The sequence below is a fragment of the Bos indicus genome, chromosome 20 (assembly GCF_029378745.1).
Source record: "Bos indicus isolate NIAB-ARS_2022 breed Sahiwal x Tharparkar chromosome 20, NIAB-ARS_B.indTharparkar_mat_pri_1.0, whole genome shotgun sequence".
NCBI classification, from domain to species: domain Eukaryota; kingdom Metazoa; phylum Chordata; class Mammalia; order Artiodactyla; family Bovidae; genus Bos; species Bos indicus.
In genome coordinates, this window is record NC_091779.1 from 23,617,916 (window position 1) to 23,641,486 (window position 23,571).

The 23,571-nt window shown below is 38.8% G+C and overlaps 1 protein-coding gene across 2 annotated transcripts in view; it reads left to right on the plus strand.

The window, feature by feature from the left end:
- The window catches only part of PLPP1 (phospholipid phosphatase 1), a 104,347-nt gene that overhangs the window by 66,836 nt on the left and 13,940 nt on the right, over window positions 1–23,571 (plus strand). The window lies entirely within an intron of this gene.

The following is a 23,571-nucleotide window of genomic DNA, read 5'->3' on the forward strand; positions in this document are numbered from 1 at the left end:
AAAGAAAGCTGAGTGCCAAAGAATTGATGCTTTTGAACTGTGGTGTTGGAGAAGACTCTTGAGAGTCCCTTGGACTGCAAGGAGATCCAACCAGTCCATCCTAAAGGAAATCAGTCCTGAATATTCATTGGAAGGACTGATGCTGAAGCTGAAACTCCAATACTTTGGTCACCTGATGCAAAGAACTGACTCATTTGAAAAGACCCTGATGCTGGGAAAGATTGAAGGTGGGAGGAGAAGGGGACAACAGAGGATGAGATGGTTGCATGGCATCACTGACTTAATGGACATGAGTTTGAGCAAGCTCTGGGGGTTGGTGATGGATAGGGAAGCCTGGTGTGCTGTAGTCCATGGAGTCGCAAAGAGTCACACATGACTGAGCTACTGAACTGAACTGACAATGGAAGAGAACCTCCCTGTTGTTAACAAGGCCAAAGAATAAACAGGTTGTTGAATGACAGGCTCTGAGGTGATGATACGAGGACTGATATGGGTATAATGTCTTAATGAAGTGGGGAAAGTGACTTAAGTGGAAACTGGTTGAGAAGTAGATAGTGGAAGGTGGTATTTTGATTTGAGCTTAGGTAAGCAACCTTTTTATTTTTATAAGAGGGAAAGACTGGTCCAGTAATGGCTGTGAAGAAAGATGAAGATAATCAAGACTAACAGTGGACTCTTAAGGTATAGGATATGGATATCTCATTCTCTGCTTTGATAGTGATGTAGAGCCAAGTACTGTCTTAGGGAAAGGCTCTTTGATGACTAGTAGATGTAGTGAGCTTCAGCGAAGAGTTTGAAGACACAAGGAAGTAAAGAGAACTTTAACTGTCTTGGCAAGAATACTGGAGTGGGTTGCCATGCCCTCCTCCAAGGAATCTTCCTGACTTAGGGATCAAACTTGCATCTCCTGCATTACAGGCAGATTCTTTACCACTGAGCCAACAGGGAACCCCTCCCCCCAACACACACATATCACATACAGTATAGAATTCCAGAATATACAGTGAAGGAATTGGGTTGGAAGGGATAAAGTGGCTTGGTTGGAGAAAAGGAAGCTTATTTTAATGGTAATGCTTTAGTCGCTATTGGAGAAGGAAATGGCAACCCACTCCAGTATTCTTGCCTGGGAAATCCCATGGACGGAGGAGCCTGGCAGGCTACAGTCCATGGGGTCACAAAGAGTTGGACACGACTGAGTGACTTCACTTTTCGCTTTCACTTTAGTTGCTAAGTCATGTCTGACTCTTGTGACGCCATGGACATAGCCTGCCAGAACTCTCTGTCCATGGGATTCTGCAGGCAAGATTACTGGAGTGGGTTGCCATTTCCTTCTGCAGGGGATCTTCCCAACCCAGGAATCAAAGCTGGGTCTCCTGAATTGCAGGCAGATTCTTTACTGACTGAACTATGAGGGAAGCCTTTATTTTGATAGAGGTTACTTCTAATTTGACAGTTTGTAAAGAATTGCCATTTTGATATTAAGTCCTCTAATCCATGAATATGATATTATCTTCCCATTTTTTTGATGTTCTTTTGTTTCTCTTAGCAGTAGTTTTAAGATTTTGGTGTCCGTGTCTTGCATACATTTTGCTTAAATGTGTCACTAATTTTTAAGATTTCTTGATGTGATTATGAAAGGTTTTTAAAAAAACATTTAAATTGATTTCTAGTTGTATTTAAAATAAACAAAAAGTCTTTTATATGGTTTTATCTGGCCTTTTATCCTTTAAACTTGCTAATGTAACTTCTTGTATAGATTCCTCAAGATTTTCTCTGTTCCTCTTAATATTGTCTGTGAATAAACAGTGTTGTTTTTCTCTTTTTCCTTTTCTATATTGCTTTTTATTTCTTTTCCTTACTGTATTATACTGGCTAAGACTGCTAATACAATGTTGAAAGAAGTGGTGAGAGAAGGTATGCTTGTCTTGTTCCTGACCTTAGGTAGAAAGCACTCAGTCTTTCACCATTAAATATAGTACCAGTATGTTTTTGGTAGATGCGCTTTATTAGATTTTTGTCATAAATGTGTGTTTAATCAGATGCTTTTTCTATGGCTGTTGAGGTCATACTGCTTTTCTTTTTTCTCTTAAAATAGTGTATCCTTTTCATCTTGGACTATTAAAGCAACTTTTCATTCCTGGGATAAACTTCACATGGTCATGGTATATTATACTTTTTGTATTAACTGGACTCAATTTGCTAATGTTATGTTAATGATTTTTACTTCTGTGTTCATGAATATTACTTGTCTGTAGTTTTCTTTTGAAGTTTTTGGCTAGATTTGGTATCAACATTTGGTATTAAATGTTAGGTAGAATTCACCACTAAATACACTTAGACTTGAAATTTTCTTTGTAGGAATGTTGTAAACTATGGTTTTATTTTTTAAAGTGGATGAGGATTATTCAAGTTATCTCTTTCTTAGGTGAACTGTCATCATTTGTCTTTTAAGAGATTTGTAAATTTTATCTAAATTATCAAGTTTGTTGACATCAAGTTGTTTACAGTTTCTCTTTCCTTATTGCCTTTTATTGTTTGTAAGAAGTGTAGAGCTAACCCTTCCTACATTCCTGTCATCGATAATTTTTGTCTTAATCTCTTTTTTTCTTGAGTGGTCTGGCCAGAAGTTTTATCAGTTTTATTACTCTTTTTATTAGTTTTATTGGTTTCTTTTGGGGTCGTTGACTTTATTGTTTTTCTGTATTTGATTTCATCTATTTCTGGTGTTCTGCTTGCTTTCAGTTTTATTTCCTCTTCTTTTTTTTTGTAGTTTCATAAGGTAAAAACCTAGATCATTAGCTATATCACAGATTATTATATATTGTAACTTCATTTTTGTTTAACTAAAATTATTTTCTAATTTCTTTTGTGTTTTCCTCTTTGATCAGTGAGTTATTTCAGTTCAGTTCAGTCGCTCAGTCGTGTCTGACTTTTTGCGACCCCATGGACTGCAGCACTCGAGGCTTCCCTGTCCATCACCAACTCCCAAGGTTACTCAAACTCTTGTCCATTGAGTTGGTGATACCATCTAACCATCTCATCCTCTGTCGTCCGCTTCTCCACCTGCCTTCAATCTTTCTCAGCATCAGGGTCTTTTCAAATGAGTCAGCTCTTTGCATATCTGTCTGTAATTGACCCTTTGATATATGTCTGTATGAATTTTCTGCGGAGATGTTTTGTCAGTTATTCGTAGGAATTTGAAATCTCTAACTGTAATTGTTGATTGCTTTTGTTCTTTCATTTTTGTTAGCTTTTGTTTCATATGTTTGTGATTCTGTTGTTCAGTGTATAACATTTCTGTTTTTTTCATATGGTATGTACCCTTTTCCGTATGAACTGTCTCTCTTTGTTTCGAGAAACATCCTTTGCTTTAAGTCTATTTTGTCTGATAATAATATATAGCCAGTCTCCTGGCTATATTGTTTATTGTTTGGATAGTATATACTTTCCATAAATAAAACATTCAGTTCATTTGAATCCTTGAATTTAAAGTGTGTTTGCTGGGTACTTAAAGTATGTAAGTCAGTTTATACTTTATAAACTAGTGTGAAGAATCCCTGCTTTTTGATTGTTCCTGTTGTTGGTCAGTTGCCAAGTCGTGTCCATGTGACCCCTTGGACAGCAGCACGCCAGGCTCCTCTGTCCTCCACTGTCTCCCAGATGGTCTCCCTGTCCATCACCAACTCCCAAGGTTTCTCAAACTCATGTCCTTTGAGTCGGAGATGCCATCCAACCATCTTATCCTCTATCATCCCCTTCTCCTGTGCTCAGTCTTTCCCAGTGTCACGGTCTTTTCCAATGAGTTGGCTCTTTGCATCAGGTGGCCAAAGTTTTGAAGCTTCAGCTGCATCATCAGTCCTTCCAGTGAATATTCAGGGTTGATTTTCTTTAGGATTGACTGGTTTGCTCTCCAGAAAATGTTTTTGTAAATGATTCTTTAAAAAAATGTTTTTATTTATTTTTGGCTGTGCTGAGTCTTCATTGCTTTTTTTGGGCTTTGTTTAGTTGTGGAGAGCAGAGGCTACTCTTTAGTTGCAGTACGTGGGGTTTTCATTGTGGTAGCTTCTCTTGTTGTGGAGCACAGGCCCTAGGGTGCTTCAGTAGTCAAAACATGGGGGCTCAGTTGTTGTGGCTCACAAGTCCAGAGCGCAGGCTCAGTAGCTGTGGCATGGGCTTAATTGCCCAGTAGCATGTGTGATCTTCCTGGACCAGGGATTGAACTCGTGTCCCCTGCATTGCAAGGCAGATTCTTAATTCGTGGACCACCAGGGAAGCCTGTAAATGACTCTTAAAGGACACAAATTCTTCACACATATATTGTTTTTCAGGTTCAGGTATATAAATCTTAACTCAAACTTTGATTATGACCTATCTTACTGAGAAATTTTTCTTTCTTACGCAACCATTTGGGCAAAATTAGAAATAATATAATTAGTTTAAATGGTATAAAAAGAACTACATTTTCCAGCCCATATGTGTCATACTCTCTGTCTCTTTCTAGTGTACCCAAATTGGCCAACATGTACTGTTACTCTGATTGAACTTTTGACTTAAGTACACTTGGGTTTTTCACCCATCATCACTTAACATTTCTACATCAACCCATATGCAGTTATGTAAGAGTCAGGAAAGCCATCTTACAAAACAATATAAATATCTGGATAACTCAAATTGCAAAGCTATGTATATTACACATGATTATTATCTGTAGTTTTCAGTGAAGAACTTCTGTTAGTAAGTTTTGAGATTCTGAAACAAGGATAAGGGAAAACCAGACATATAGATGAAATTTTAAGAAGACTATATCTTATGAGAAAAATGTGATTTCCATCAGTGTTTCCAGAATGAATTGGTTGTTGATCGTTTCAGAGCCGTATAACATTGGAACATAACTGTGGCTTGCATTGCTATTCTGTCGTGGAACATAGTTTGGTTGGATACAGACTTTCCTATTCTGTTTCTCTTGAATTTTAAAGTCAGGATGCCAAGAATGGAAAAACATTTCAGTCTAGAATTGCCTATATGTTTATTAAGATTATGGTATAGTCTGCTCTTTTAATTTATTTATCGCCACAGCCTGCCCCATGTAAGTTTTTAATTATAATGTTTGACGGAGAGAAGGGAACAGGCACCCGGAATGAGTCATTTTTGTTGATTATAAATGAGTCAGAATTACATCTTAGGTTGAGAGTATCCTCTTGCAATTTTGGTTTTTGGTCTTGATTTTTTTCCCCATTTGTTCTCTTGTTTCTTTTTCTCTTCTTCCCTCCACCCTTTCTGCTCATGTGTATGCTCTTTTGCTCTCTGATATCACTCATGTCTCAGGATTTTTACTAGGCTTCATTTGCAGTGGCCATTGGGTCCTAAACATAAAAGTGAGAACATAATGGCCTATAATAGAATATTTATTAGTTGTAATAGCCAGAGAGTCTTAGTCACTGTTTAAAACCAATACCTGTGAATTTACTGTGAAATAAAAGGGACTTAACACTTGGAACAGTAGGACATTTAATTTCCATTGCTTATGTTAATGATAATAGCATTACTCTCAGTTTCTGAAACAAATTCCTAATGAGCCCAGGTAGTTTAAACCTGTAGCTCCCCTCACAGGTCAGAATTCTCTTTGGAGAATCAATGGGCACCTCACATTAATGGTTCATTAGATTCACCTGGAAAGTTTGTTTAAAACACAGATTTCTGGGGCTTCATCTTCAAAGTGTTGGATTCAGAAGGTTGGGATCGGGTCTGAAAATTAGTATTTCTAATAAGTTCCCAGCTGTTGCTGCTTCTGTTGATCTTGGGACTGCACTTTGAGAACGACTGCTTTATGTCACTTGGATATGGGAATATGACTTTGTATGACACCTGCTATCTCAGGTTGTGAGAGCTGATATTTACCCTGTTAGGTGGAGTGAATGTAAGATGTGCACGGTGAGCAGGCCTATTTATGATATTACAGTATAGAAACTATTGGCTTCTTTGAGAGATTCAACTTTCTTTTTCTAGCTTTTATTTAAATTACATTTGTTTAAGCATAAGCTCAGTGTTCCTGATCAGTTCTGAGTGTCTAATCTCTGGCTGTATGAATCAGATATTCAATACGAAGTTATTTCTGCTTGAATTACAGCAGCTTTTATTGCTTAGATGTTTAATTGGAATATATTTGGTCGAGTGGGAGAAATAAATCTCCTTTTCTCTTTTTAATGCAGCCCGCATGCAAGTAAATAAACTTGAAGTTGGAGGGTGTGCCTCCTATAATAGTGAAAAACAATTATAACTAGACTGATTGGCTGTGGTACCAAGTACCTGGTAACTGCTGCTGCTGCTGCTAAGTCGCTTCAGTTGTGTCTGACTCTGTGCGAACCCATAGATGGCAGCCCACCAGGCTCCCCCATCCCTGGGATTCTCCAGGCAAGAACACTGGAGTGGGTTGCCATTTCCTTCTCCAATGCATGATAGTGAAAAGTGAAAGTGAAGTCGCTTAGTCGTGTCCGACTCCTATCGACCCCATGGACTGCAGCCTACCAGGCTCCTCCGTCCACGGGATTCTCCAGGCAAGAGTACTGGAATGGGGTGCCATTGCCTTCTCTGAGTACCTGGTAAAACCTGCCTTATATTTTGAGAGAATGACTTCTTCTGTGTAGCCTAATTGTAAACATCACTGGATAAGCCTTTATGCCTTCAAAATGATTCATTTATTCTATTCAAGCTGATCTGTGTTGTTTATACATGTGTGTATCAGTAAACTAGACAGCCTTTTTTTAGTCATATCTGTATGGAAATATCAACATATAGAATGAAAGAAAGGATGATTTTAAAAGATCCTTCACTATAAGGGCCTTAGCTATCAGTGCATTTAATAGGGGATGACTTCAAGACCAATATCTGTTTCCACCTCCTCTGTTCTGAACAGCAGTGCCTAATAGTCTTGGTTGTAGCGGTGACCGCTTTTTCACCCCCATACCACCCTGACTCTTTTTGCCCCCATGTTTCTCACATATTAACCACATTGGAATCATGTGGACAGTTTGTTAAAATACAGATTGCTAGGCCTCACCCTCAGAGTTTCTGATTCATTCATTGGGTCTGGGGTGGGGCCCAGGAATTGGCACTTCTAAAAAAATGTTCCCAGATGGTGCCTTGGCTGCTGATCTCTGAACCACTGCTTCAATATATAACAGGAAGGTACTAAATTGAACTAATACCTATTCCTCTTAAGTCCTAGTTAGTGTAGGAGCTACTAATAAGGTGTGCCTGTTGCTCTTGTGGCACCCACTACGTAGGAGCTGAGACTTGTTTGGAGATTTTATGGGTAATAGAAAGTGATTCATGTCTTAAAGGAGTGAAAATAAAATGCTATATGAAATCAGAGGAGGGTTATACTTCTTCTAGAGAAGGCATTTTGGAGGATGAGTAAGGTTTGAATGTGTAGAATTGGGATGGAGTATGTCTCAGGCCCAGGGAGCAACATGATTAAAGGCTGGCTACTTAAGAGTGTACAAGCCATGTTTTATTAGACTTTTGGTATAATCTGTTTCATTTTTGGTGTGCTTTGGTACTTTGTAAAGGAGATCTTGAACTTTTCTAGAAAATGAAAATGATCCCTAATTAATAACTGATACCTAATTAAATAACTCCATACATTTCATGCAAACTTCTGATTTAGCCTGTGTTGCATTCATACATTCCATATAATTTTAATTTGGCAATAAAAGCAAAAGATTCTCCCCCCTTAGATTTAACTTGGTGCTTGATTCTTTTTCCTGAGAGGCAGAGTGAGTTGAGTCTAGGTGTGAATCTGTTTTGGCTAAGGTGCAAGTTTGCAAAGATAAGAGCCTGTCTTCACTTTCTGTGATATCCTGCCAGTACGTATTGATGAATATTTGTGTACCATAAGTTATTTTAAAAACAATCAAAAATCCTTTCCCCACCACACACCATACTAGCAAATACTCTTCAGTTTTAGATGTTTGACATTTCATTGAATTCCCTTCCTCTCTTTTAAATGACTTTTTAAAGAATTAGTATTAACAAATACTTCAGCTTTTTGTGGTTTTTTAATTATCCCTTGGATTTTCTTCTCAGTTTTTTAATTAGAATGTAGGTCTTAGCAGTGGATATATTAAGATGAAAGATATCCTTGGGTTTTAATAAATCAACCAGTGCTTTATCTTAAATGTTAAAAGGCTACTAAATCATATCAACATATCAACTGATTACATCATGTTGATGCTGTGTACCTTTTCCTTAGAACCCTTGAATGCCACATTGCCCCATTTAAAATGTGAAAAACAGTTTTATAGATGTATTAGTGAGAAGTTTTTCCAGATTAAAATATAATGATAAACCCCATGGATCAAGTGATCAAGTGTAAGTTTTCATTCAAAATAAATGTGAACAATACCCTTGGATATTTTTGTCTAATAGCAAATAAATATTTTTATTGAGAGGAAGGAATTTGAGTTTGTGAACAGCAAAATGAGCCTAATGTATGGTTTTTTTTTTTTAGCTACATATTCAAAGAATTGAAATCTGCATTAGAGTGATGATTTTTTAAATAAAACAAAGTATTTTTCTATTTTAAGTAACTTTTGTAATGAGAAGATGGAAAACACGAAAAGCATCATCATTCTCTTGGATGTGGCTATCTTCATAAAGTGTCCACACTGTTGACTTAATCCTAAGTGTATTCCTAAAAAAATGTGAAAATGTTAGTTGCTCAGTTGTGTCCCACCGTTTGCAACTCCATGGTCTGTAAGCCATCCAAGGCTCCTCTGTCCATCAGATTCTCCAGGCAAGAATACTGGAGTGGGTAGCCATTCCCCTCTCCAGGGGATCTTCTCAACCCAGAGATCAGACTCAGATCTTCTGCATTGCAGGCAGATTCTCTACCATCTGAGCTACCAGGGAAGCCCAAGTGTATTCCTACTCAAGGTCAGAATTACTTTTCTTCACATTTCTCTCCCTTTGCCATTCATAGTGTGGTTCTCTGCTCTGACTAGCAGACTGGGTATCACCTGAGAGCTTGTTAGACAACAGAATCTTGCATCCCACCATTGGCCCTACCTGTAAATTCTCCATCTTGAACAAGATCACCAAGTAATGCCTCCATACATTAGTTTTAGGAGCAAACCTTGCTCTGTCTTGTGACTGCTGTACCAAAATGGCAACTCATCTCACCTGGACCAGCTAATTTCCTAAGAGGTTACTGAAGTGAAGTGAAGTGAAATAGCTCAGTCATGTCCAACTCTTTGCGACCCCATGGACAGTGGTCTGCACCAGGCTCCTCCGTCCATAGGATTTTCTAGGCAAGAGTACTGGAGTGGGTTGCTGTTTCCTTCTCCAGGGAATCTTCCCGACCTAGGAATCGAACCCAGGTCTCCCACATTGATAGACAGATGCTTTACCATCTGAGCCACCAGGGGACCAGTCAGTAATAAATGACCACTAGGTACCTGGATCTTGACTTCCTTATGACACCATTCTCTGTTGAGTAAGCAAACAGAAATGGTTGTGTTGCTGTGGGTTTTTAAATTCTCTTTTGGGAGAGTGAGGTTTGGAAAGATACTAGATAACATCTAATAATATTATTACTATTCATTTGTATAATAAAAGAGCTTAAACCATTTTTCTTGAGAGAGAAAGATCACAGGATTGGGTAAATTTTTCTTTTTCTTTTATGTAATCTATTGCAGCTGCAATGTTTGGCTTTTGAGTTAATGTTTGGAAACTTATGAAGAAGTTGGGCAATGTTCAAGATTTTGTTTTATTGAAGGATAGAAATGAGTCTTTTAAAAACTGAGAAAAGTCTTCATATAGGTAATGGAAAGTAGCATTCGGACAATACCTAAGACCATTTCCCTTGTTTGTCATCCCTTGTCATTTTGCTTTGGGCTTTGGCCACTTACTTTTGCTTTGAGAATGCTTTTAAACAACTTAATTTTTTTTTTTTTTTAATTTACAACAGAATATACCTGTCACTTCATCATTGTGGGTATCATTTGCTCCGCTAATCTGATTGCCTTTGATCATAATGTAAAAAAGGTTTCTGGACATTTTATATGCATTGTTAAAATCTTTGCCAGATGTGTTGGGAAACGTGCATTAGGTACTGCATGTTTAAACTCATAACACTTTGACACTGAAACTCCTAATTCTCCTGAACATTGATGATAAGATCAGAATCCTAATCACCGTAAGGGAAAACACAGCAGAGGGCATGCTGTAAAAATCATAATTTATCTCATGTGGCTTGCCACGGTTTATTGGCATAGACTAAGCTGTGTGTGTACACACGCACACATGCACTCAGTCGTGTCCAGCTCTTTGGAATTCCATGACTGTAGCACTCCAGGCTCCTCTTCCATGGACTTTCCAGGCAAGAATACCAGAGCAGGTTGCCATTTCCTTCTCCAGGGGATCTTCCCAATCAAGGGATCTAACCTGAGTCTTGGGCATCTCCTGCATTGCCAGGCAGATGATTTACTTCTGTGGCACCAGGGAAGCCCACACGCTAAGCTTAGTTTTTAATTACATGATACAGTTATCATGCAAAGATAACTTACTTTCCTTAGTTTTATTTTTATGCATTTTACAACTGTCAAAACACAAGATAGTTAAAGTATACTTCTTAATGGAGCCACTAAAGTGATACCTTATTCTTGGTGCATGATGGGTTGGGGGGTGATGGGCAGAAAAGGTGGAGTTGTATGTAATGTTTAAAATACGAAAGAAAGTGAAAGTGCGGTTGCTCAGATGTATCTGACTCTTTGCGACCCCATGGACTGTAGCCTACTGGGCTCCTCCGCCCATGGGATTTTCCAGGCAAGAATACTGGAGTGGGTTGCCATTTCCTTCCCCAGGAGATCTTCCCGACCAAAGGATTGAAACCAGGTCTCCTGCATTGTAAGTAGACGGTTTATCATCTGAGCTACCAGGGAAGTCCTTAAAATATGAAGTATGTGAATTTAATATTTTCTGGGATAACTAAATCAAAATGATTATTCAAGAAATTAAGTTCTACTTTAGCTTAAAAAAATAAATTGAGAACTTATTCTGTGCTTGATATTGCTGTTGGATGTTAGAGATACAAGATGAATTAAGATGGGATCTCAGCCAGGGAGGATGGGAGTTTGCCAGCAGTTTTTCTTTTGTTTAGCTGTACCTTCTGAATTTTTATGAACGTATCTTATGTAATAAAAAAATACAAAATTCCTATTTAAAATGTCTTATTCCACCTCTACCCATCTACTATATTAGAAGAAGAAGGTATAGTTATAGATGATTTTACTCTAAGAAGGTTGGTGCTAAGACAGATTTATTCATTGAGTGTTGTTGGTCGGTTCTTTGTGGTGAAAGAAAGGGCAATAACTACAGACTAGCGACTTCACTTTTCACTTTCATGCATTGGAGAAGGAAATGGCAACCCACTCCAGTGTTCTTGCCTAGAGAATCTCAGGGACAGGGGAGCCTGGTGGGCTGCCATCTATGGGGTCACACAGAGTCGGACACGACTGAAGCGACTTAGCAGCAGCAGCAGCTGTTTAAGAAAGGTTTCTTGGAGGAAATGAGTGGCTCTTATATAGTAATTATTAAAGAAAAGTGGGAAGCCTGTTCCAGGCAGAGGATGAATAAGCAGAGAGAGCATGAAACATGGTGTGCATTGGGAATTTTAAGTACTTTGGTAGCAGATGAGAGACTGGTGGGGCTTATGATCAGATCAGATCAGATCAGATCAGTCGATCAGTTGTGTCCAACTCTTTGCAACCCCATGAATCACAGCACGCCAGCCCTCCCTGTCCATCACCAACTCCCAGAGTTCACTCAGACTCACATCCATCGAGTCAGTGATGCCATCCAGCCATCTCATCCTCTGTCATCCCCTTCTCCTCTTGCCCTCAACCCCTCCCAGCATCAGAGTCTTTTCCAGTGAGTCAACTCTTCGCATGAGGTGACCAAAGTACTGGAGTTTCAGCTTTAGCATCATTCCTTCCAAAGAAATCCCAGGGCTGATCTCCTTTAGAATGGACTGGTTGGATCTCCTTGCAGTCCAAGAGACTCTCAAGAGTCTTCTCCAACACCACAGTTCAAAAGCATCAATTCTTCGGCAGTCAGCCTTCTTCACAGTCCAACTCTCACATCCATACATGACCACAGGAAAAACCATAGCCTTGATTAGACAAACCTTTGTTGGCAAAGTAATGTCTCTGCTTTTGAATATGCTATCCAGGTTGGTCATAACTTTCCTTCCAAGGAGTAAGCATCTTTTAATTTCATGGCTGCAGTCACCATCTGTAGTGATTTTGGAGCCCAAAAAAATAAAGTCTGACACTGTTTCCACTGTTTCCCCATCTATTTCCCATGAAGTGGTGGGACCGGATGCCATGATCTTCATTTTCTGAATGTTGAGCTTTAAGCCAACTTTTTCACTCTCCACTTTCACTTGCATCAAGAGGCTTTTGAGTTCCTCTTCACTTTCTGCCATAAGGGTGGTGTCATCTGCATATCTGAGGTTATGAAGGGTCTGTTATTCTATGTTCAGTAATTTGTGCTCATGAAGGATTTGAAACAGGAGAGTAATTCTGTTTTTATACTTGTAAAAAATATTTAGCATTCCTCCACTTAATCTAAATATACACTAAAATGGGCATTATAGGAACTGATATCATTTTCTTTTCTCTTAACAGCAGAAGGACTTGAAATACTAAAGGAAATGTGACTTATCTGCTTTTTGCATTATGTAGAAAGGTTTCTGTAAGTGGAACTCTTGCCAGTCCTGTAGCATGAGCTCTACTGATATCATCAGGTCTAATCTAAAAGCACCAAGAGTGACCTCTCTGGCCAGCTTCCTTTTGGGGTCTAACAATTTTACATCTTTGTGGGCCTTTACCACTTCTCTTGCTGCTGAAAGTGTCTGCTTCAGCTCATATCTGAAGTTTTCATTGGTGCAAACCTAAAGATAGTTTTATTAATGTCTTGAGACTTGTCCTTCTTGGCCCTGGTGACCAAGAGTTAGTGGTGATTTCATGGTCTGTGTTAGGGTTGGAAGCGGAGCATACTAGGTAGGTGCTAATAGACTTTCTTGGCCTTGGTGTTGTCTTTTGGGAAGAGGGCTTAAACTAGAAATTTTGCCTCTACGTAGCAATCCTGCCTGTTAAAAAAGATAAACAACTGAAAGTGATTTAGAAGTGTCTCTTCCTACCGTCTTACTCTGAGATCTTTTCCCTTTTAGCAAGTGGTATCCTTGTTCAACGTGTTTTAAAAAGGGGATTGGCAGTTCAGTTCAATCACTGAGTAATGTCCATCTCTTTGCAACCCCATAGACTGTAGCATGCCAGGCCTCCCTTTCCATCACCAACTCCTGGAGTTTACTCAAACTCATGTCCATCGAGTCGGTGATGCCATCCAACCATCTCATCCTCTGTTGTCCCCTTCTCCTCTCGCCTTCAATCTTTCCCAGCATCAAGGTCTTTTCAAATGAGTCAGCTCTTTGCATCAGGTGGCCAAGGTATTGGAGTTTCAGCTTCAGCATCAGTCCTTCCAGTGGACATTCAGGACTGATCTCCTTTAGGATGGACTGGTTTGATCTCCTTGCAGTCCAAGGGACTCTCAAGAGTCTTCTCCAACACCACAATTCAAAAGCATCAGTTCTTTGGCACTCAGCTTTCTGTATAGTTCAACTCTCACATCCATATGTGACTACTGGAAAAACCATAGCCTTGACTAGATGAATCTTTGTTGGCAAAGTAATGTCTCTGCTTTTCAATATGCTGTCTAGGTTGGTCATAACTTTCCTTCCAAGGAGTAAGCGTCTTTTAATTTCATGGCTGCAGTCACCATCTGCAGTGATTTTGGAGCCTCAAAATAAAGTCAGCCACTGTTTCCCCTGTTTCCCCATCTATTTGCCATGAAGTGATGGGACTGGATGCCATGATCTTTGTTTTATGAATGTTGAGATTTAAGCCAACATTTTCACTCTCCTCTTTCACTTTCATCAAGAGGCTCTTTAGTTCCTCTTCACTTTCTGCCTTAAGGGTGGTGTCATCTGCATATCTGAGGTTATTGATATTTCTCCCAGCAATCTTGATTCCAGCTTGTACTTCATCCAGCCCCGCATTTCTCATGATGTACTTTGCATATAAGTTAAATAAGCAGGGTGACAGTATACAGCCTTGACGTACTCCTTTTCTTATTTGGAACTAGTCTGTTGTTCCATGTCCAGTTCTAACTGTTGCTTCCTGACCTGGATACAGATTTCTCAGGAGGCAGGTCAGGTGGTCTGGTATTCCCATCTCTTTGAGAATTTTCCACAGTTTATTCTGATCCACACAAAGGCTTTGGCATAGTCAGTAAAGCAGAAGTAGATGTTTTTCTTGCTTTTTCTATGAACCAACGGATATTGGCAATTTGAACTTTGATCTCTGCCTTTTCTAAAACCAGCTTGAACATCTGGAAGTTCATGACTCACGTACTGCTGAAGCCTTGGCTTGGAGAATTTTGAGCATTACTTTACTAGCGTGTGAGATGAGTGCATTTGTGTGGTAGTTTGAGCATTCTTTGACATTGCCTTTCTTTGGGATTAGAATGAAAACTGACCTTTTCCAATCCTGTGGCCACTGCTGAGTTTTCCAAATTTGCTGGCATATTGAGTGCAGCACTTTCACAGCATCAAATTTCAGGATGTGGAATAGCTCAACTGGAATTCCATCACCTCCACTAGCTTTGTTCATAGTGATGCATCCTAAGGCCCACTTGACTTCACATTCCAGGATGTCTGGCTCTAGGTGAGTGATCACACCATCGTGATTATCTGGGTTATAAAGATCTTTTTTGTATAGTTCTTCTGTGTATTCTTGCCACCTCTTCTTAATATCTTCTGCTTCTATTAGGGCCATACCATTTCTGTCTTTTATTGATCCCGTCTTTGCATGAAATGTTTCCTTGGTATCTCTGATTTTCTTGAAGATTTTTCTAGTCTTTCCCTTTCTATTGTTTTCCTCTATTTCTTTGCATTGATGGCTGAGGAAGGCTTTCTTATCTCTCCTTGCTATTCTTTGGAACTCTGAATGCAAATGGGTATATCTTTCCTGTTCTCCTTTGCTTTTTGCTTCTTTTCTTTTCACAGCTATTTGTAAGGCCTCCTCAGACAGCCATTTTGCTTTTTTGCTTTTTTTTTCCTTGGGGATGGTCTTGAGCCCTGTCTCCTATACAGTGTCACAAACCTCTGTCCATAGTTCATTACGCACTCTGTCTATCAGATCTAGTCCCTTAATTCTATTTCTCACTTTCACTGTATAATCGTTAGGGATTTTGGGTCATACCTGAAAGGTCTAGTTGTTTTCCCTTCTTTCTTCAATTTAAGTCTGAATTTGGCAATTAGAAGTTTGTGATCTGAGCCACAGTCAGCTCCTGGTCTTGTTTTTGCTGAATGTATAGAGCTTCTCCATCTTTGGCTGCAAAGAATATAATCAATCTGATTTTGGTGTTTACCATCTGATGATATTCATGTGTAGAGTTTTCTCTAGTGTTGTTGGAAGAGGGTGTTTGCTATGACCAGCACATTCTCTTGGCAGAACTCTATTAGTCTTTGCCCTGCTTCATTTTGTACTCCAAGGCCAAATTTGCCTATTACTCCAGGTGTTTCTTGACTTCCTACTTTTGCAATCCAGTCCCCTATAATGAAAAGGACATCTTTTTGGGGTGTTAATTCTAGAAGGTCTTTTAGGTCTTCATAGAACTGTTCAACTTCAGCTTCTTCAGCATTACTGGTTGGGGCATAGACTTGGATTACTGTGATATTGAATGGTTTACCTTGGAAATGAACAGAGATCATTCTGTTGTTTTGAGATTGCATCCAAGTAGTGCATTTTGGACTCTTTTGTTGACTGTGATGGCTACTCTATTTCTTCTGAGATTCTTGCCCACAGTAGTAGATATAATGGTCATCTTAGTTAAATTTGCCCGTTCCAGTCCATTTTAGTTTGCTGATTCCTAAAATGTCACTGTTTACTCCTGCCATCTCCTGTTTGATCACTTCCAATTTGCTTTGACTCATGGACCTAACATTCCAGGTTCCTATGCAATATTGCTCTTTACAGCATTGGACCTGACTTCCATCACCAGTCACATCCACAACTGGGTGTTGTTTTTGCTTTGGCTCCCTCTCTTCATTCTTTCTGGAGTTATTTCTCCACTGATCTCCAGTAGCATATTGGGCACCTACCTTCCTAGGGAGTTCCTCTTTCAGTGTCCTATCTTTTTGGCTTTTCATACTGTTCATGGGGTTCTCAAGGCAAGAAAACTGAATTGGTTCGCCATTCCCTTCTCCAGTGGACCACATTTTGTCAGAACTCCACCATGACCCATCCGCCTTGGGTGGCCCTACACAGCATGGCTCATAGTTTCATTGAGTTAGACAAGGCTGTGTCCATGTGATTAGATTGTTTAGTTTTCTGTGATTGTGGTTTTCAGTCTGTCTGCCCTCTGATGGAGAAGGATAAGAGGCTTATGAAAGCTTCCTGATTGGAGAGACTGATTGAGGGGGATACTGGGTCTTGTTCTGAGGGGCCATGCTCAGTAAATCATTAATCCAATTTTCTGTTGATGGGTGGAGCTGTGTTCCCTCCCTTCTATTTACCTGGGGCCAATGACTGAGCGGCTTCCCTTTCACTTTTCACTTTCATGCATTGGAGAAGGAAATGGCAACCCACTCCAGTGTTCTTGCCTGGAGAATCCCAGGGATGGGGGAGCCTGGTGGGCTGCCATCTATGGGGTCGCACAGAGTTGGACATGACTGAAGCGACTTAGCAGCAGCAGCAGTAGCAAACTATGGTGGAGATAATGAAGATAATGGTGACCTCCCTCTAAAGATGGGCTTGGCAGGCAAGGCATTGTTAGTTGCTGCATTGGTGAACTTCAGTGTTTCCTTTGCTTAATCTACCACTTCCCTGTTGTTTCCTTTGTAACTGTCTTATATAAGATGCCTTTGGTAATTTGGAGTTTTCTGCATGTAGTCATGAATTTTCCCCCATGTCAAAGAAAACTTGTGAGCTCTCTTCCCCTAGTTAGTATAGCTATGCATGTTTTGCCCTCTGTCACACCTGCTCTCTCCTCGTGTTGCTTGAGTCACACAATTTCCCTGCTGAGAGTTTGGAACCTCTTGCGATCATCTGACTTTCAAGACACACACAGTTCTGCATTCCTTTATCTTGGAGGTTCTTAGCCACTTCCTACTGTCCAGACTCCTGCTTTTTGCAGTATTCTTCCCTAAACACATGACACATGATTGTTTGTTTTTAGTCATCAAATGGTTCATTAAATCAAGAGTTAAAAATACCCTATACGTGTACCAATTGTGTCCTACTTTTTTCCTCCCTCTTTTTCATTTTCCATGGTCCTGCTAGTTTCTCTCCTTTAAGGTTCATGATATAATATTGATTGTTCAGTATATGATTAACTGATGCTAGTGGCTGGGCAGTGGTATTTGATGCTTTGCTGCTGCTGTTGCTAAGTCGCTTCAGTTGTATCTGACTCTCTGCGACCCCATAGATGGCAGGCCACCAGGCTCCCCCGTCCCTGGGATTCTCCAGGCAAAAACACTGGAGTGGGTTGCCATTTCCTTCTCCAATGCATGATAGTGAAAAGTGAAAGTGAAGTTGCTCAGTCGTGTCCGACTCTCAGCAACCCCATGGATTGCAGCCTACCAGGCTCCTCCGTCCATGGGATTTTCCAGGCAAGAGTACTGGAGTGGGGTGCCATTGCCTTCTCCAATTTGATGCTTTAATACTGAGTAAAATTGAATAGTCACATGTGACTTATGTCAGATAGGCCTATCACTTTTATGCATAAAGTGGCTTGGCTAAAACTGACTCCATATAATGTAGCAACAGCTTTATATAGAAATATATTAAAATCATTGTAAAAATAATTCAAAGAATGTATGACAGGGTTTTCACTGCTCACGAAATAAGTTGTCAGTCTGGGTGCTTCAAGGATATAAGATGAATTAACATTAGTTTTTGTTGTATTTTATTTAAAATAAGCTTGGTTGGGATCATCTGTGTTCCTTCACCATTTATTACTTTTATCCTTGTCTTTGTACACTTTAGAGGCGAGATACTCTGTAGGACAGTCTGATCGCTTTTGTTCTCCAAGTAGTAGCTCACTTGGCAGAGCAGCTCTCAGCGAAACTGTTAATCAGGAAGAGGAGTTTGGGGGTGGGGGGGGTGTGTAGTGGGGAAGAGGTTTGTAGGAAATTTATAGCATACACATCGAAGATACTTTGATTACCATTGAAAAAATATTTTTCATATATATGTTATCCGTATAATAACAGGTTGTGTACTGTAAAATAGAAAAGGTTTTGTTTTTCAGTCTCCATGTGATAACTTTCCCCAGAGCCACTGTTAACAGTTTGTGTATCCTTTCTGTCATTTTCTATGTAGTTTTATATTAAATGTGAAATACAGTTTTATGTGGTTTACATAAATGACCCTTTAAAATACTCTTGTTGGTTTACATAGTTACTTTTTAGCTGATCTGTGTTCAGAAAATTAGTGATAGGATTGTTCTCTTGGGTCCTTGAGTCGCCAGCAGTGTTGTAGCAGACATCTTTGTGCTCCTGCTGTTTCTCTAGGATGCCGCGATGGCTTGAGGTAGAATTACTGGGTCAAGAAATATGCTGCTTTTATATATAGATAGATACATTTAGATAGATGTTGCCAGACCCCTCTCCAACAAGTGTGAGCTTTTTCAATTCAATATAAAAGTACTCATTTTACCTTCATAACCCACTTGAATGGCAAAGTATCTTAGGTGTGAATTTTTTTAAGATAATAACTTGATATCTCATTGCTTAAGCATTTATTAAAAGTTACTGGTTGGAAAAAACCCTTTAGAAATAAAATACTGGGGAAATTGGTCATTAAGAGTCCATTCCTTCTATGTGTATTTGGTTGGGACATAGCTTAACTGTTTTACAGGATCAGTCCATGTTTAAAGGTTATCGCTGAAGGGAAATTTAACATGTCCTTCAAGCTAAGCATGTCCATAATATGTTGTTATGTAAACTGTATAATCAGGAAATACTATTTGGAGAAAATGCCTCATTTTGCAATTTGACTTACTTTTATTTGAGCTTTAGAACATACAAAGCACATATTAGTATTTGCTTAAGATGATTATTTACACATAAACAATATTTATTTTATCACAGATCATGTAAGTGTCACTTTACTTCACACGTGTTGCCTTGTATAAGCAGGGAGTCCTGTTTCTTCTGATGGGTGCTCACTGCCTGGAGATGGCAGGATTAATGCTGCTGCTGGCTTGCCTGCCATTTACGGGAGTGGAATCATGGCATGGTGGGAAAGAGTTGGGAAGATTCAGATTTAAATCTCAAAGTGATATGACTTTTGAGTTAGTTGTTGAACTTCTGGTAGGTTCAGTTTTCTCTGTGTGTAAAATAGTTTGATAGTTCCTGTTATCGGTGTTTTTGTAGAGTGGAAATACTGTGTATTAATAAGTACCTGAACATAGATGGTACTCAATGGCTTGTAACCATTAACAGTCTTTGAGAATCTTTCATCTTTCGAATGCTTTAGGAATTGATTTCAGGATGATTTTTGGAGAAAAAAGGAAGTTCTCCTAATTTGCAATGGAGTCACTTTGGCATACTCAGTGAACTGGTAGAATAGTAATAATTGGCAACTTCTGTGAATGCTGGCCACTTTATAATTAAAAACAAATAAATTAATTTTTAGAAATTAAATTAACATATTATAATATTTATATTAATATATAATTAATATTAATATAACATCACTATTATTAATAAATAATAATTATATTAATGATATAATTTAATTTTGTAAATTAAATTTTATAATGTTTATAAATTAAAACAAACTGTTGCCAAACTGTTGTCTCTCCTAGTAGAGCAGTTTATTTTAGATAACATTTTATTAGTTCTAAGTCTTGTTTTAAAAACAAAGATTTTAAAAAAGATTGCTTCTATTTCTGGCAACATGTAGGATTAGAAATGCTTACTGATACAACTCAACTAAACACATGCATGTGTTCAGTCATGTCCAGTTCTTTGTGGCCGCCTGTAGTCCACCAGGCTTCTCTGTCCATGGGATTTTCCAGGCAAGAATACTGGAGTGGGTTGCCATTTCCTCTTCTAGGGGATATTCCCAACCCGGGGATCAAACCTACGTCTCTTGTGTCTCCTGCTTTGCAAGCGGATTCTTTAACACTAGTGCCACCCGGGAAGCCCGCCACTAAACATGTAGATGATATGTCACAGTATACATATGCACGTGTTTGCTTTATATACTAAAAATATATAAATTTAAAACACATAGAAATCTTTTAAATAAATAGCTGAGCTGGTGGAAGAGTAAAGGAATTTTTATAAGGCTGGAGTCAGTTAATGCTTTAGATGTGAAGTGTGCTCTGAAAGTACTTGCCAATTCCTGGTCACCTAAAGCCTGAATTGTGACAGTCTCTGAACATGGCACAGGAGATAAAGGCTGAGCAGTGAAGAAAGACAGATAATATAAGGATTATATATAATATAATATACTGTGGATAATATAAGGATTCCCAAAGGGAAACATCCTCCCAGAAGAAACCCATCAAGAAGAATCCTTAACCATAATACCACACTCATACTCTTCTGGAGTCAGAATTCGTACTATCTGTGTGGCTTAGAGAAAAAAATTGAAGTGGACTGATAGTGAATCTAGCAGAGGAGAACACATATATCTGGAAGAATGCTCTTTCAGCCAATACTTTTAAGAGTCCTCAGATTGAGAGTCCCAAGAATATGAGCTCTTATCTAATATGAGAGTCAGCAGAAAAACAAACTATATAAACAAACTGTATTAGAGTTTATCTCAAAGATTCAGATACTAGAATTACTCTATAGGAAATAAATCAACATATCTGCTGTATAGGAGCAAGTAAGATTGAGAATATGATGCAGGATGATGAGAACCAAAATTCACCAGATTTGCAGATGATCCAAAAAGACCTATAAATGATACACACATAGTAATTTGAATGAAAAAACAGATTAAACAGACTAGACACAGTAAAGGGAGGGAAGATAAACCTGAAGAGACCAAGATTAAAAATAGAAAAGTTTAAGAGATATGGAGGGACAGAATGGAAATGTCTAAGATGTTGAATCGCAATCTTGGAAAATAGGATGGAGGATACATAATTCAAAGGTGTAATAACTGAGACTGATCTAGAATTGGTGACGTGTACAAATCCTCAGACATAGGAAGCCAACGAATACTAAATCAGGTAAATCAAAGGAAATTCATACTTATAAACATGATAGCAAAACTGCAGAATATTGAAGACTTTGGCAGTAGAGGAAGCAATTACAGAGAAAAGACACATAACCCAGAAAGGCAGCTCATATTTTAAAGCAAAAGTAGAAGCCAGAAGATAGTATGATATACTCAAAGGGATAAGGAAAAAAAGTCATCAGCCTAGATATTCTGTAGTTAGGTATCATCATTCAAGCGTAATGCAAACGCAAAAAATTTTCAAACTGAAAGCATAACCAAAGTTGTAATTGTTTTGTGACTTAGGAAGAAGAGAGGAAGAAAGTCAGGTGGTAGGGGAAGAGCCATGAGATGATGAGGAGATTCTTTGTGAGTTAGTCTTCCCATGAGCCCCAGAACATTTAGTAAATTCCATTAAAAAATTAAGAAGCACCTTGTGTGAGTTGATTGCTTCTGATGACTGATAAAAGCTGGATTTGGTTGTCTTTGCATTTTATAAGGCTGAACACTGATGTCACTGTTGAAATACAGAGATGGAATAGTGGTGAATTGAGGAGTAGGAGCTCAGACCCTGTGGGCGCGGGGTGGGTGGATGGCTGTGAATGAACGCTCTTAAGGCTATGATATTGAGGTTTAGACCAAGTTTAATGAGCTCTCCCAGGAGAAAGGGATGACCTGGCTGACGTATATAGGAAAAAAATCATCTTAAATTTGCCATTTGAAATAGAATCCCATTCACAGTAAGTTACGTAGTCAAGACTAATCTACTTGCTCATTGTTTAGTAGACCAGGCCACAGAGCTGATGAAAACAGCTGCATTTCAGAATATATTCTTATCTCTGTAAATTTTCTTTTTGAAAAGTCTTTCCTAAACTTTGATGGAGAACTAGGTAATTTCATCAGATTGGCTATATTAAAGTGAGTCTAAGATTGGTTAAAACCTCAAGAACAAAGCAGGTTCTTAGACCAGGGACAGAATTTCAGCTGAGGTCACTATGATGAAAACAGTGTACATTTTGACTACTCTTTGGATTTTATTAAAGTGCCCATATAATTATTTGTTCATTTGTGAATTATGGACATAATAAGATGCTGTATCTCCTAGGGACTTAACCAATTAGTTTTGTATGAAATATGAAAATAATTGATCTCTTGACAGCCAAGTGGTTGGGAAGGCTAAAAGTGATTTATATTCTTTGTTTTATGTATATTAAACCCAGAATAATTATCAAGTTTGATTACATAAATCTTAGTTGGCATGTGTTTTAGGAGTCTTTTCTCCTTTATGTATTGGGGAAAACAAATTCCTTTTGAACCAAGTAGGGCATAATAAGTAAAATACTTCAGAACCTGTTCCTTGTGATTTTATTCTTAAGTGCAATAAAATTAAATTTTGTAAGCATTCTGTCATTTTTAGGTAGAAAGATGATACCTAGATGTTTATAGAATATAATGTTGAAAGACATGGTTAATCTGGTACAGGACTATCAGTGCACAATTTAAAAATAAATGTCAAGCAAAAGCATTTAATCTTGTGGGAAATCTAAGGCAAGATGCTAAAGTATCACTTTAAAATTATTATTTTTTAAAGTACTCAACTTGTGAGTGTTCCAAAGAAAGTATTTATTACTGCTATTCAGGGACACACCCTTCAAGTGGAAAATAAAACTTAAATTATGGTCATGTAAGTTTTTATGTGAGAAACTCAGGCCATTTATGCTGGTATAGCTTGTCACGTTTTCCTTTAGAAATGCTTGGCAAATTTGTCAGTGACTCACTACGAGTCCTGAAAGTATCAATAAAATGATACCATGTAGCAATCAGACCTCAGACCCTCCTCAGTTCAGTTCAGTCGCTCAGTCTCAGTCGTGTCTGACTCTTTGCAATGCCATGAATCGCAGCACGCCAGGCCTCCCTGTCCATCACCAACTCCCGGAGTTCACTCAAACTCACGATTATCAAGTCGGTGATGCCATCCAGCCATCTCATCCTCTGTCGTCCCCTTCTCCTCCTGCCCCCAATCCCTCCCAGCATCAGAGTCTTTTCCAATGAGTCAACTCTTCACATGAGGTGGCCAAAGTATTGGAGTTTCAGCTTTAGCATCATTCCTTCCAAAGAACACCCAGGACCGATCTCCTCTAGAATGGACTGGTTGGATCTCCTTGCAGTCCAAGGGACTCTCAAGAGTCTTCTCCAACGCCACAGTTCAAAAGCATCAATTCTTCGGCAATCAGCTTTCTTCACAGTCCAACTCTCACATCCATACATGACT